Source organism: Camellia sinensis, chromosome 1, assembly GCF_055761805.1.
Source record: "Camellia sinensis isolate YWXY chromosome 1, ASM5576180v1, whole genome shotgun sequence".
In the NCBI taxonomy this organism is placed as follows: domain Eukaryota; kingdom Viridiplantae; phylum Streptophyta; class Magnoliopsida; order Ericales; family Theaceae; genus Camellia; species Camellia sinensis.
Genome location: NC_138961.1, coordinates 104,278,442 through 104,291,297, shown reverse-complemented (window position 1 = coordinate 104,291,297; position 12,856 = coordinate 104,278,442). Strand labels below are relative to the sequence as shown.

The 12,856-nt window shown below is 35.7% G+C and overlaps 1 long non-coding RNA gene across 1 annotated transcript; it reads left to right on the top strand.

Annotated features, from left to right (window-relative positions):
- Window positions 1–1,002: 1,002 nt before the first annotated feature.
- On the top strand, window positions 1,003–4,041 carry LOC114307055 (uncharacterized). The gene is made up of 3 exons (XR_014336862.1): window positions 1,003–1,095; window positions 2,044–2,271; window positions 3,460–4,041. It is a non-coding gene; the product is annotated as an uncharacterized LOC114307055 (long non-coding RNA).
- Window positions 4,042–12,856: the final 8,815 nt, after the last annotated feature.

Sequence of the window (12,856 nt, the reverse complement as noted above, 5' to 3'; positions counted from 1 at the left end):
ATTCTTTGGATCTTTGAATTTGTTTCCCATGTAAATAGAATTAGAATTTATCATCCCATTGCCTTGTTTTTTCAATTTAAAATTCCAATCTACATATCAAGTTATTTTTCATTTCTGGTAATAAAAGAATACTAAAGATGTGAGCTATAGAATTTCTCTATTTTGATAACCTTTTGTATCACTCGCCCATTATTGATGTATAGGAAATGAGATAATTTTATAATAATCTAACCAATAACTACATGAGCCACAACTAATTACTATTATTAATTTTTTATAATAATCTTTTGTTTAGAAATTGTCAGTGTATGTATGTCCTGTAATGGGTAATTTTAACATATGCAGGGATCTCTTTGTAGAAAACATGAGAAAAGAGGGTTGTGTGTGCTTGTAAGCTAGCAAACTAAAAAAAAAATAGAGATGGTAGTTCTTCTATGCAGTAGAAAAAGGTAGCAAAAAATTGTGATTTTGGTGGCTTTTATGCTATGCTCTAAAGGAATAAGTGAAAACCTTGTAAAATTAGAAATTTTAGTGAAGAATTCTGACCTTTTAGTGCCTAAGCAAGTCTTTTAAATGCTTTTTTATATATGTAAGTATATATGTAGTGCCTTCTGGTGTTAAATTGCTCAGTTAAAACTCCATGTTTTGTGTTGAAATACTCAAATTACATTGATTGTTGTTTTTCTTATTTCTAGAAAGATTATTTTAGGAAATAATGTTATAATTGAAGACCAGGAGAAAAAATTTCAAGTTTTTGTAATGGGTATAAGTTCTACATGCGGGTAAGTGGGAAAAAAAAAGGTCATAAAATAAGATGTGGTGTGTTGTGTAAACTGAAGAAAAGCAAAGAGCTCAAAGCACTAGTAGAACAAATAGATAGAAGGAAGTTAGTGGAGTCTGGTTCTACTATGTTAGGTAAAAAGGTCTTGTAAACATTGTTTTAGTCTCCTTTCACTTGAATGTGAAAATGAAGTGCATATGTAGTTGTTGAAGTGAATTTGGTTCTTTTCCAGGACTTGTATTCTAAGGTCTGCTGAATCTGGCCAATCGTATTCTAAGGTCCATGATAAAGCTACACAGGAAGTGAGCTCTGAGGTACGGCTTTACCTTTTCATCAATTCCCAATGGGGTGTGTGTGTGAATATGTATTCTCAATTATAGCATGAAATCATCATACTGTACTTCTTTCTCTTGGAAAAACTAAACTAATGATTTAAATATATTAGCAATATAAATGATGAGAGACCCCCTATATGTATTTCTTCTCTCTTTCTTCTATTCCTATATGTATATTTGTTTTAAATATTGGAATGTTGCTATGGAAAAATGCATAAAATCATGTGGTTAGATGGCATTATAACATAAATCAGAATTTCTACTTGATTTGCTGTAGCTAAAAGTTTTTAGCTAGTTTTTGAACATTATATGTTCTGTCCACACTTCAAAAAGAAAAAAGAAAAAAGAAGGGAAGTGAGAATGTCGTCTCCTTTTTATTTTTCATTTTTTATTTTTTTTATTGTCGAGTTTGGTGACATAGAATATGATTTGGAACTTTTATAGGTTCGTGGAATTTGGTGGATGATAAATTTTATCACATTTGTTTAATAAATGAGGTTTCTTGGAGCTAAGGTATCCTGAAATGTTGCTACCTGTTGCTTGGCTACCTAACTTCTAGTTTCTGAGGTCTTCATTTTAGTATTCCATGATTGTTCCATAAGATGTAAGTGAAAATTATATGACGTAATGTTACTCCATTTATGTGATATGAAATTAAATCTCAAAGAATCTAGTAGAATTTTCTGAGGTCTTCGTTGGCTTTGAGCTTTGGGCCTTTCTTCTTGGAATGTTATATGACACGTTTTTAATCCTAGCCATGCTTGTAAAGAAGATTAAAATAAAATGCATGCAGTGATAATTTGTTAGATCAAATAAGATTGCCAAAATACAAAACTGATCAACTTTATAGTATTATGAATATGTTTAGGGTTACCTATTTACTTTGTTGCTTGAGTAAAAATCTGACCTCTGCTAATTAATATGCAGACGTGCTGTCCTGGAACAAAAGCACCTGATTTAGAAGAATATGATAAATCCTATGAGGACTTCAATATGAATGAAGTTGACTTGAATACTGAGAACTATGAAGAAATATTTGGTGTAGCTCTTAATGATCCAGAACAACTGTTCGGTAACGATGGAATTGGTAGCTTGTTAGGAGTGAAGGACATGTCCGATGCTGATTTGAACCATCGAGGCACATATGCAGCTGAGGTACTCTTGCTTTCTCTTATGTTGCTTAATCTTATTCTTATTATTCTCATCAGCTATAATCGGCTCATTTGTTTGTTGTTTTAGTTCTTCATCTCTTTCTGCTTTACAATGTGTCACTATCAATGCATAGTTCTAACATCTTTGTCCCATTGACTTGTGAGAAATGGAACTTTGTTCATAAATATTGCTTTCTTTCCTATCTACCAAATTTTGGTCAAATGGAATGTTCTTGGTGGATATGGTTTCTTTTGGTATATGCATGAGCTTTGTGCCCCCTAGTGATCAAATGGAATGTTCTTGGTGGATATGGTTTCTTTTGGTATATGCATGAGCTTTGTGCCCCCTAGTGACTACCTATGGGACTCGAACCCACGACCTCCAGTCCATCAGGCTACCACCCTCAGGTGATATTGAAACTTGTCACTCATTTCCAATATTTGATTGGTAAGTGCAACTTAGGTTTCCTGCACTTGAATTATAGTAGTGTTTGTATGAGTAAACCTTCCTTCGGAACCTCCATGGAAAAGCCCCCACCATAGCTTACTGTTACTTCTCACAATTCTTGATGTTCAAATTGTGCCTTTGGCACTCCAATTAGAGCTCCTTTCCTCCAAGATGTGAGTTCATGGAAATTCATGAGCTTGGGAAGCTAAAGTGGAGTTCTAGTGGGGTTATCCTATTTATAAACCAAGAGAATTTGTTAACAGTGCAAATATTTTGGAAAGTAAAAGATTTCTGGAATTAGGATGCAGAGTACAATGGGTAATAATATTTAATATTGTTGGCCATGCATCTTGATTCTTTTTTTATTTGTGAGTGTGCGTTTGTTTTCAAAAAGTGCCCTGTGGTTTTCCAATTATCATTGGAGTGGAGTAGCTAATGATTTCTTTGCATAAACACTTGAATGATTTTGCATGGATGGCACGAGGAAGAATTGAATTTCTGACATGATTATTGCTTGCCAAACTGACATAAACACCTCTCATCTCCTTTCAACACCTGTCAATCACGTTCTAGCAAACATTTCACACTTGCATGTATGTCATCAAATATTTCTGCTGGAGTGACTGAATAAACGCTTATGCTTTCTCTCATTGAAGTTTTACTGAAACCCCTTGTTATTTGTGATTGTGAGTTTACATCTGATTTAAAATGCACTTATCATCAAATGTTGCTTGTTTTCCCCAGGGGTCATCAATTGGACTAGTTAAGTCAATGCAGCCGGCTATCAGCAATCCGGCATCTGCTGATTCCGTGATAAGCTCTAAAACTGATCCAAACCTTTGCTTTGCAACACATGCCCTTTCCAGCATCTGATTTTCTGGTCTTAGCGTGGAGCGTAGTGTTGTAGATCATCAAGACTGGTGCTTCTCCAATGGTTCTCATGGGAGAGCCGCCTCCATTGTGTCCTGAAAGTTTATTCCCTTCAACTAGTAGGAGCAGCGCTGGTATGCGTTACATGGAAAAGAAGAAGACACTCAAGTAAGAGTAAAGCAGTTTTTTTTTTTTTTTTTTTACACGTCATTTAGGTTAAAAAAAAAAGAAAAGAATATTGTGTGGACCTAGGAAGCATGGATGTGTATTTAATTCACTTTCAATTCTTTTTGATTGTTTAGTTCTTTTGTTTAATGGAAAGTATATTTTCAGGGTTGTGATAGTTCCGAGGAAAGAAAAACAAGAAAGTGTAGAAGAAGTGTTAATGCATGAATGTTGAGATTTTATTAAGGGAAAAAATGGAAAATAATGCATGAATGTTGAGATTTTTGCAAATATGTCTTTACGTTTATTGTATATAATATTTGAATGTATATATAGATATACATGCCTTTTTTTTCTTCTTTTTTTTTCTTTTTTTTTGCGACGGTAAGAAGATGGTCGCTAATACATTGTAAGCATTTTTTAAACTCTTTTGGGATGGCAAAATATCAGTCGCTATAAGTAGGTTAGGCAGTCACAAATAGTTTGCGACTGTTGTTTTGCGGTCGCCAAAAGTATTTGCCACCCCCACATTCGCGACCCTCATTTGTCGTCGCATGGGCAGTCGCAAAAAGTCTTTTGTGACTTTTTTTTATTATTTGCGACAGTTTGTAGCGGTCGCAAAAAGTACTTTTTTTAGTAGTGCCAGTTGATGACTATGGCCCAAATACAAGCGGCCTAGTTCAACCATGGGCTTAAACCCAATTGCACCCTCATGCAAACTCAAAACAATCACCCTAACCCATGTCCAGAGGCTCGAGATGGCTCAGTTGGCCATGAAGACTTGGGACCCAATATTGCCGATCCCAAATCCAAAGGTTTGACTTCTTATAGCTTCTCAATAGCATCACAAAACACGGCGGACAGGTAGCGTTGAAAGCTCCACCTACCACCTGACCTTACAGGTGCATCAAACACAACACTTAAGGATGATACGCTACACGGCGTCCTATGAGAGGTATACGACAAATCCACCTAAGATAAGCACAATGGAAAAAAAGAAGGTAAATATGCGAACACCATTCATGCACACACATAACATTACTTCACCACCACGTCAATAACACTAACTTGGCCTTCAGAGGACCTAAGGGGAAGACACCCACCAGTGGATCCTCAAGGGTTTGTTTTGTAAGTTAATTAAGACAGAAAGCTGAATCTAACACCTCATTAGCTCGTAAGGTTGTGGTCTGACTACTTAGATCGACTTAGCATTCAACCATTGGACTACTGGGAAACTGACATACATCACTAGTAATTATTTTTTAATTTATAAGATTTAAGTCAACAGTAACAAACAACTATATTTTTAAATATTTGGTGAATTCAATTCTTATGGGGTCATATGTTATTTAATCAAAGGTTTAATATTTTTTGGTGATAAAGACACGGGTTGAAAAGTCGTTAGTGTAGCTCGACTTTTCATGCCCCCTATTGGAAGACGAATAAGCCCTGCTGTATCGAACTCCCACGGCTCTGAATTTGATCTCACAAGTGCAATGTAAAATAGATAAACACCAAAAAGTCCAAATCCATCAAATCTTTTGGAAAATCGATTTTGAATCAAATTGTCAAAAATGGACTACTTTGCCAGATATAGAGTCGCCACCTAAATATTTTTGAAAAATTTCAGAAACCCATGACTCATGCCAAAGGCCACGTGTCCATCATCACCAAGATTGTCTCAGCTTGGGAACTTAGGTACGAGAGGGGAAGGTCATGAATTGAGCACCCTCACTCGACCGATCAAAGATCGGCCTCTACTAATCATGATATGAATTTTATCTACATTATATGCTCTTGTTCCGATTTATTAGCTAATTTACTATGTGATGCGCACACACACAAGTATAGACTAATTTGCAAGAATTGGAACATTTGGCTCATGTTCGTTTTTTAAAATTGTTTCGAATATGTACCACTTGAAAAAAGTGATCACATAAGAACATTACTCAAATTTTACCAATTCAAGCAATTAGCCTTCATCCACAGGCATTCAGGCAATTTATCATTTAAGCACATTGCCTCATGGTGAGTATGCTAAACATGACAACATTAACATGCATGCGATATGCTAAAGCAAATAAAAGCTCACCTAGTACTCCAACCCAAAAGGAAGGAGTTAGAAAAATGTATCCTCTAACTAGTGCAACATGACTAATGCAACACATGCGATATGCAATTACTAGGCTCGGCTACTAATATGGCATATAAAGCAATTTGATAGTATGCGGTTGAAGCACGTATTCAAAGAAATATTTAAATGGCAATGCAAGTTAGAATGATGTGCCGAGCCTCGGTGCAAGCAAAACAAGTGGATGCAAATCATCAAAGATGTTAAAAGAAACATGATGCCCTAACCTAACCATCATAAGCAGTTAAATAAAAAGAAGAAAGACGTGGGGTTGGAAGACATACACATTATTACAACATTTGCACCCTCACACGGGAGGGTCCTAATGAACTAACTAGCTAACTAATTAAGTAACTATTACAAACCCAAATGAATAATTTAGCTAAACTACTTAACTAATTATTACAAGACAAAATTAAATAACTAGTTTAGCTAACTAGTTGATTACAACATGAAGTAACCAAATTAATTACTCAAATTACTCCTCCTCGGGAAACGAGGAATGTTTATGCATGCACGGACTTTCCATCCGAAAAAGCCACTGTTTCTGCTGTCAAATGCCTCTGTTGCACAGTAGAACATTGGCACTATTTTCCACCTCAAGACCAATTATGTTCTGCTTCAAAAGTACGCTGCTGGATTTTGCACAGGTGGTCAGCAAGCTAGAAGTGATGGCCTGCCGGCCACTGATGACTGGATTTTCCTGCTATAATAGAAAGCAAATAGAGCAGGAATAGGGTATTCTCAAGAGTTTGTTTGCACAACTTACTTCTCCTTATCATCAAACAGCTCAAAGGAGTGGTAAATTTGATTCACAAACCATCAATCGATGCAATTTCATTGCATGATGGTTTATGAACCGCAAATGTGCAAATTCAATTAATGCAACAAAACAAGACTCTCAAAACTACCTCCCTATCATGAATGATCAAGGGAAGTAGTTAACAATGAATATTGAGCCGTTTGCATCACTCATGAGTATGAAACGACTCAAGACTCAGGGGTTCAATTAACGTCTGATTGAACCTAAACCAAATTATTATCTTGCCCTTTTTTAGTCACCAATTTCATTACTCCATTTTAGTTATCTTTCAATTCTTTAATCGATTAAGTCCAAAAGTGGGTTTAAGATCTCTAAAGGAGAAAAGTGTCAAACCAAGAGTTGGCTTAAGCCATGAGAGAGATGGCATGCCGTTGATAATGAACCCCTAAAAGAGATTAAACCATTACGCATGACAACCTCAATCTCAAGCTTAAAAGAACAATAGGTTTGAAACAACTCTCAAAGCAAAGCAAAAGCCAAGAAAGGAAGGAGATTGCAGAGGTGATTAAAGGTGATCACAAGTAAGGAAAGCATGAAATAAATGCTATCAACTCAAGTAGGATGGTGGCTAAGGCCTAAACCACCAAACCTGTCAAGACAATTGCACTACAAGCATGCAATACAAGGCTCAAATGAAATGAACACTCAAAAAAATCCTAAAACAGTGCTAAATAAGTCCTAAAACATACTGGAATTAAGACAAAAATAGCTAGAACAATAAGCTAAAACGTAAAACATGCTAGGCTAGTAAACAAGACACAAGGAGGGAAGGCTAACCCCTCCAATTTTAGACTTCAAAATAACATTTTGGCCACTGAAATAACTCTGAAAATCAGTGTTTAAAAGCTCAAAAAAAGATAGTGTAAAGGTGGGAAACACAAGGGTAAACGCCTTGAAAACAAGGTGAAAAGAAGGGTGAACCACCCCGCAACCCTTATTGGCCTTAAACCAAAAGTTTTAACCCAAAAATAAAGAGTTTATAATGCCCAAAAACAGTGGGAAAATAGTAAGAAAAAAAGTAAATAAAGCAAGAAGAGAAGCAAAGCTTTATACCTCTTGAAAAGGAGAACCAATTCTAGGCAACAAATCAAGGCAAACACACCCTCAAGAGCTTAAACAAGGCTCAAAGGTACCTTAGCTCAAATATGGAGAGGTTTGGTTAAGAGTGTATAGGCAAAAGCTTGCAAAAAGCTAAGAAATTGCAAGAGAGAGAGAGAATTGTAGAAAGAGAGAGAGAGAATTTTTGCTTAAAAATGAAAGGGAAGACCTCTCATATATAGAAAACCATGCAAATCCCTCAGAAATATCAATACATACAAATGTAAGAAGGTGCATGCATCTGTGCCAACAGTTGGCACAGCTGGCAGAAAAATATCTACAAAACACATTTATGGCCGGCAACCAGAAGTAGTGGCCGACAGCCAATAGAAGGGGTCGGCAGGCTACAAGAGGTTGTAGGCTTGAAAAACTCTGGTTTTGGTCCAAAAATAAGGCAACGGGTGTGTAGGGTTTGAAGGGCTCAAAGTTGTGGCATTCCGCTGAGGACCCTGAGCACTTAACGAACATATACACTCATCATTGGGTGTGCAAGCGGTGATATCCAAGTCGTAAGGACGGTCAAAAATGGGGTGTCTACAGTTAGCTTCAGAGAAGTTCTCAAAAATTGGTTGAAAAAGTTGTCAAAAAAGTCGCCGGTAGCTGTAATTGGTGATAATGAGGTGGACATATAGGTGATATTGAACAGATATGTGAATAAATAGGTGACATGTATACAAATAGTGGGATATTTGAACAAATAGGTTCATAGATAGGTGACACATGTACATACAAGTGACATTTGAATATATAGGTAAGTTTTAAACAAATAGGGTGTCGCTTTGGACAAATGATGACCATTTGACCTACAAAAATTTATTTGACAAAGAGTTTTAAATATGGACCTTTGGCTTGAGTACCCTATTTTCAACATATTACATGGTAATCACTGTCATTCAACCAATATTTATTTATTTACACCAATTTGTAGTCACATCTCAAGAGAAACACTATTTGCATAAAATTTTGGTACATAGTGCATAGAAGCTTTCACATGAGATTGGGTCCTACATGTGTGGCCCCCACCTTCATATGATTGCTTTTGTGTATTTTGTGTACCAAAATTTTTTACATGTAGCAATGCTAATACAATAATGATCGAAGGGCTAAGTTTCTCTCTTGTGTGCTAATTAGAGATGTTGTTGGGCTTATATGGACCCATGATTCACTTCGAAAATTTGAAATATTCATATTATAGAATTTGCTAAGTAGATCATTTTTACAAAAGAAATAAATTGATTGGATAATTATATCCATTCTCAAAATTACACTTGCAGTTCATTTGTATTTTTATGGGACATTTACACACAAGCCCCACTTCATGAACTTATTAAGTCCTAGATAAAAAATAAAAAAAAATAAAAAATAAAAAATAAAAAAATTAGTCCATCAAGTCATACTAATTTTTAATAGATGAAATTACCTTTCAAACCTCCCTTCAGCTTTGTAGCCATCTCTTCTTTGCATACCTTCTCAAAGAAACCTTGGACAAATTTGAGGTTGTCTCTTGTTCCACCACAGGCTTTGCAACTCTATTAATTGCTTCTTCGTCGATGCTAATAACTAGATTTCGCAGTGAAACAATGTCGTCTGGAGAGAGAACACCATCCCCTTTATCCTTGAAGAACTTTGGTGGCAAATCCCCGAGAATTCTTGAATACATGTTGTTATCTGAGATGTGAATTGATTGAATAGAATTAGGGTTTGGAGGCTTTAGCTGGTTTTTCGTGCTCCTTGGAGGGGTTTAGTCTCTTCGGGTACGATAGCCCTAAAGTTCAGACTCCCGTGGTTCTGAATCTGGTTTCACAAGTGCAATGTGAAACAGAAAAACACAAATGAGAGTTCAAATCCAGCAAATCTTAGAAAATCCAATAATCATCAAAGATGCCAAAAATGGACTGCATTGCCAGATTTCAGAGTCGCCACCACCTAAATATTTTTGAAAAATTTTGGAAACCCGTGACTCGTGCCAAAGGCCACTTGTTTGTCATAACCAAAATGTCTTGGATAGGGAACTTAGGTATAAAAAGGGAAGGTCATGAATTGAGCACCACCTCACCCGATCAAAGATCAGCCTCTACTAATCAGGATGTGAATTTTATCAACATTATATGCTCTTGTTTTGATTTTATTATGTTAAATTACTATGTGAGGCACACAAGTATAGACTGTTTCGCTTGCTTTAGAAATGACTTGATTTTATGTGATTTTGGTTAAAAGAGTTTTGAGTGCGCACAACTCAAAAGGAAAGAAATGAGCTCGTACATATAATTGATCAAAATCATCCCTAATGCAAGTAAAATAACCTTCATCCACAGGCATTCAAACAGTTTATTTCGAGTAAGCACATAGCCATATAGTAAGATGCTAAGCATGGCAACAAGTACATACATGAATATACTAAAGCAAAAAATGCTCACCTAGTACTCCAAGTTAAGCCAAATAAAATAATATAGTTAGAAAAAATGCATGACCCTAGTATGCACATGACTAATGCAACACATACAAAAATGCAACAACGTAAAGGAACTCAAAGCATGAGGTAGCGTACATAATCAAGTTAGGAAATGACAATGATATTCAAGTATGATCCGAACATTTTTAATGCATGCAAAAGTGGATGCGAGTCTTGGAAATGATGAAAGAAAACATGATGCTATACAATTATGGTAAGCGTTTAAATAAAAAGGGGAAAGACATGAGGGTTGGAAGACATACATCAAGTGTTACATATTTGCTCAATTCACACGAGAGTCCAAATGCCCTAATTAACTAACTATTACAAACTCAAATGAAAACTATTAATTATTACAATACAAGCAAATGAACTAATTAATTACATAAACTACTTAATTACAAACACAAATGAATTGGCTAACTATTCAATACTGAATTGAAGTAGCTAAATTAAAGGGATTAAAGGAGAGGCGATGAATCATGCGGACACAGGCAATAATGTCCCTCGGAAACCCCCACTGCTCACTGCCAGAAGCTGCTCTGTTCACAGTTTGAAAATGACTCTATTTGGGGCCTCAAGATATACTCTGTTTCACTGAAAAACACCTACTGTCGTACAAAGGGGGTGACCAACCAGCCTTGATAAGTGGTCGACCATACAAGATGGTGGTTGGCCGACCACTATTACTAGGGAAATACCTGCTGCGACAGAATTGGAACAGAGCAAAATAGGAAGTTTCCAAAGGATATTCATTCTCCCTTCTCTCTCCTGTCGTGAAAATTTCTCAAGGAGCAAGTAGGTTTGCTTCACAAATCATCAAACATCTCAAGGGTATTTAAATGATGATTAGTGAAGCAAAGAGATGGTAATTCATGGAAGCAAACCTAAGGCTAAATATGAAAGATACAATCAAAGACATGGTCAACACCTACTGAATCTCATGGAAAACAAGTGTAACACCCCGAAAATTGGGTAGGGTATATCTATTTATGTAACAAAACTCACCTGATAAACAAACACATATATATAGCTAACTATTCCATACATCCATTTTCATTAAATCCCAAATGTCAAATACATGCTATTCACATCTCAATGTCCCAATTCTAATCCCAAGCATACATTTTATAACAAGTATGAAATGGAAGCCAAACAGATAATAAGTGCCCTACAGGTTTACAAATTTATCCAAGAACATTCTTGGTTACACAAAATGAAGTTTCAACTCAACACAAATACAACCCTGGGCTTACATTCGACAAATAACAATAAACAAAAATGAAGCCTCAGCTCTGAGTCCTCCCAAGTCAATGCCATGGCAGAGGCATAGCACTTGTACCTGAAATGGTTTCCCTTATAGGGTAAGCCACAGCCCAGTAGAGATATACTACACAACATATGAACCATGACAAGACTAAAGAGGAGTATGTTCATGCCATGCTCATGATAAAACAATTTATCTCACTTTTTATAAAGCATGCAATGCTGAGATGCAACAACAGATATAAAATCATTTCCATTTTAAGCCATATATGTTATATGAATACAAGCTCTCTGTGAATCTCTAGGTGAATGTCTGCAAGTAGGCCCTAATGCACTACCATTATCATTTTTACCAGTAAACTGGAAGGCTCGACACCTTACCACACGGTTCTACACCCCCTACCCAGATTCACCAAGTATTCATCTTTTCGCAAGTAGATACATTTCCCAACATTTCTCAAAAATAGATACATTTCCAATGAAATGAATGTAATGCAATGTCCAATGCAACAAATGAGGAATGTGGTTCAATTTACCTAAGTCTCATGCATTTCTACAACAATCATGGCTATCCTCCACCGATAGCCCAAAACAGATATTTCTAAACAGATATTTAAACAATTAAATTCTAAAAAAAAAATTGATAAATACAATCTATTCCACATCTCATCAAATATGAACAACTACACTAGTTTTCATATCACAATCACGTCCGGTAACCTCTCAAGGTCCATTTCTAACCGTGTCAGTATTATTCCAACATATACATTAAGCAAAATAATACCGTTAATGCCCAAGAAAACATCACTTTCTTTCCAAACTCATTCTCCAAGCATTATTCAATTATGAGATCCTATTTTGATCAAAAGCCCCAAAAGTTAAGCGTAATTCCTTAGTTTTCTTTAAAAATGCTCTTTTGGTCACAAACCGATAAAAATTTCAAAACCAATCGAATCGAAGTCCGTTTTTATTCAAATTTAAAACATAACTATTTCATAACCTTACAAACATATTCCAAGTTTACACTTTCGCAATTTGGGCATCAATTTTTTATTTTTCTCAAAATTTCTCTTTTAAGCAAATAAATCACAAATTTTTCAAAAATTCTAATTAAATTATATACAACTCTAAGCTCCCTATAATTAAGTAAAAGTGCATAAAGAAGTATAGGAAAAATCCCTACCTCAAGCTAGAAGAGGAAACAAGCAAAAACCCTAATTTTTGACTTTGCCGGATTTTGATCTCCACCGGTCAAAACGTTGCTCTCACCAAGCTCTTCACTTTGATCTTAAGAACTATGCTCTAAAACCTTATTGTAGCTAAATACACAGATTCA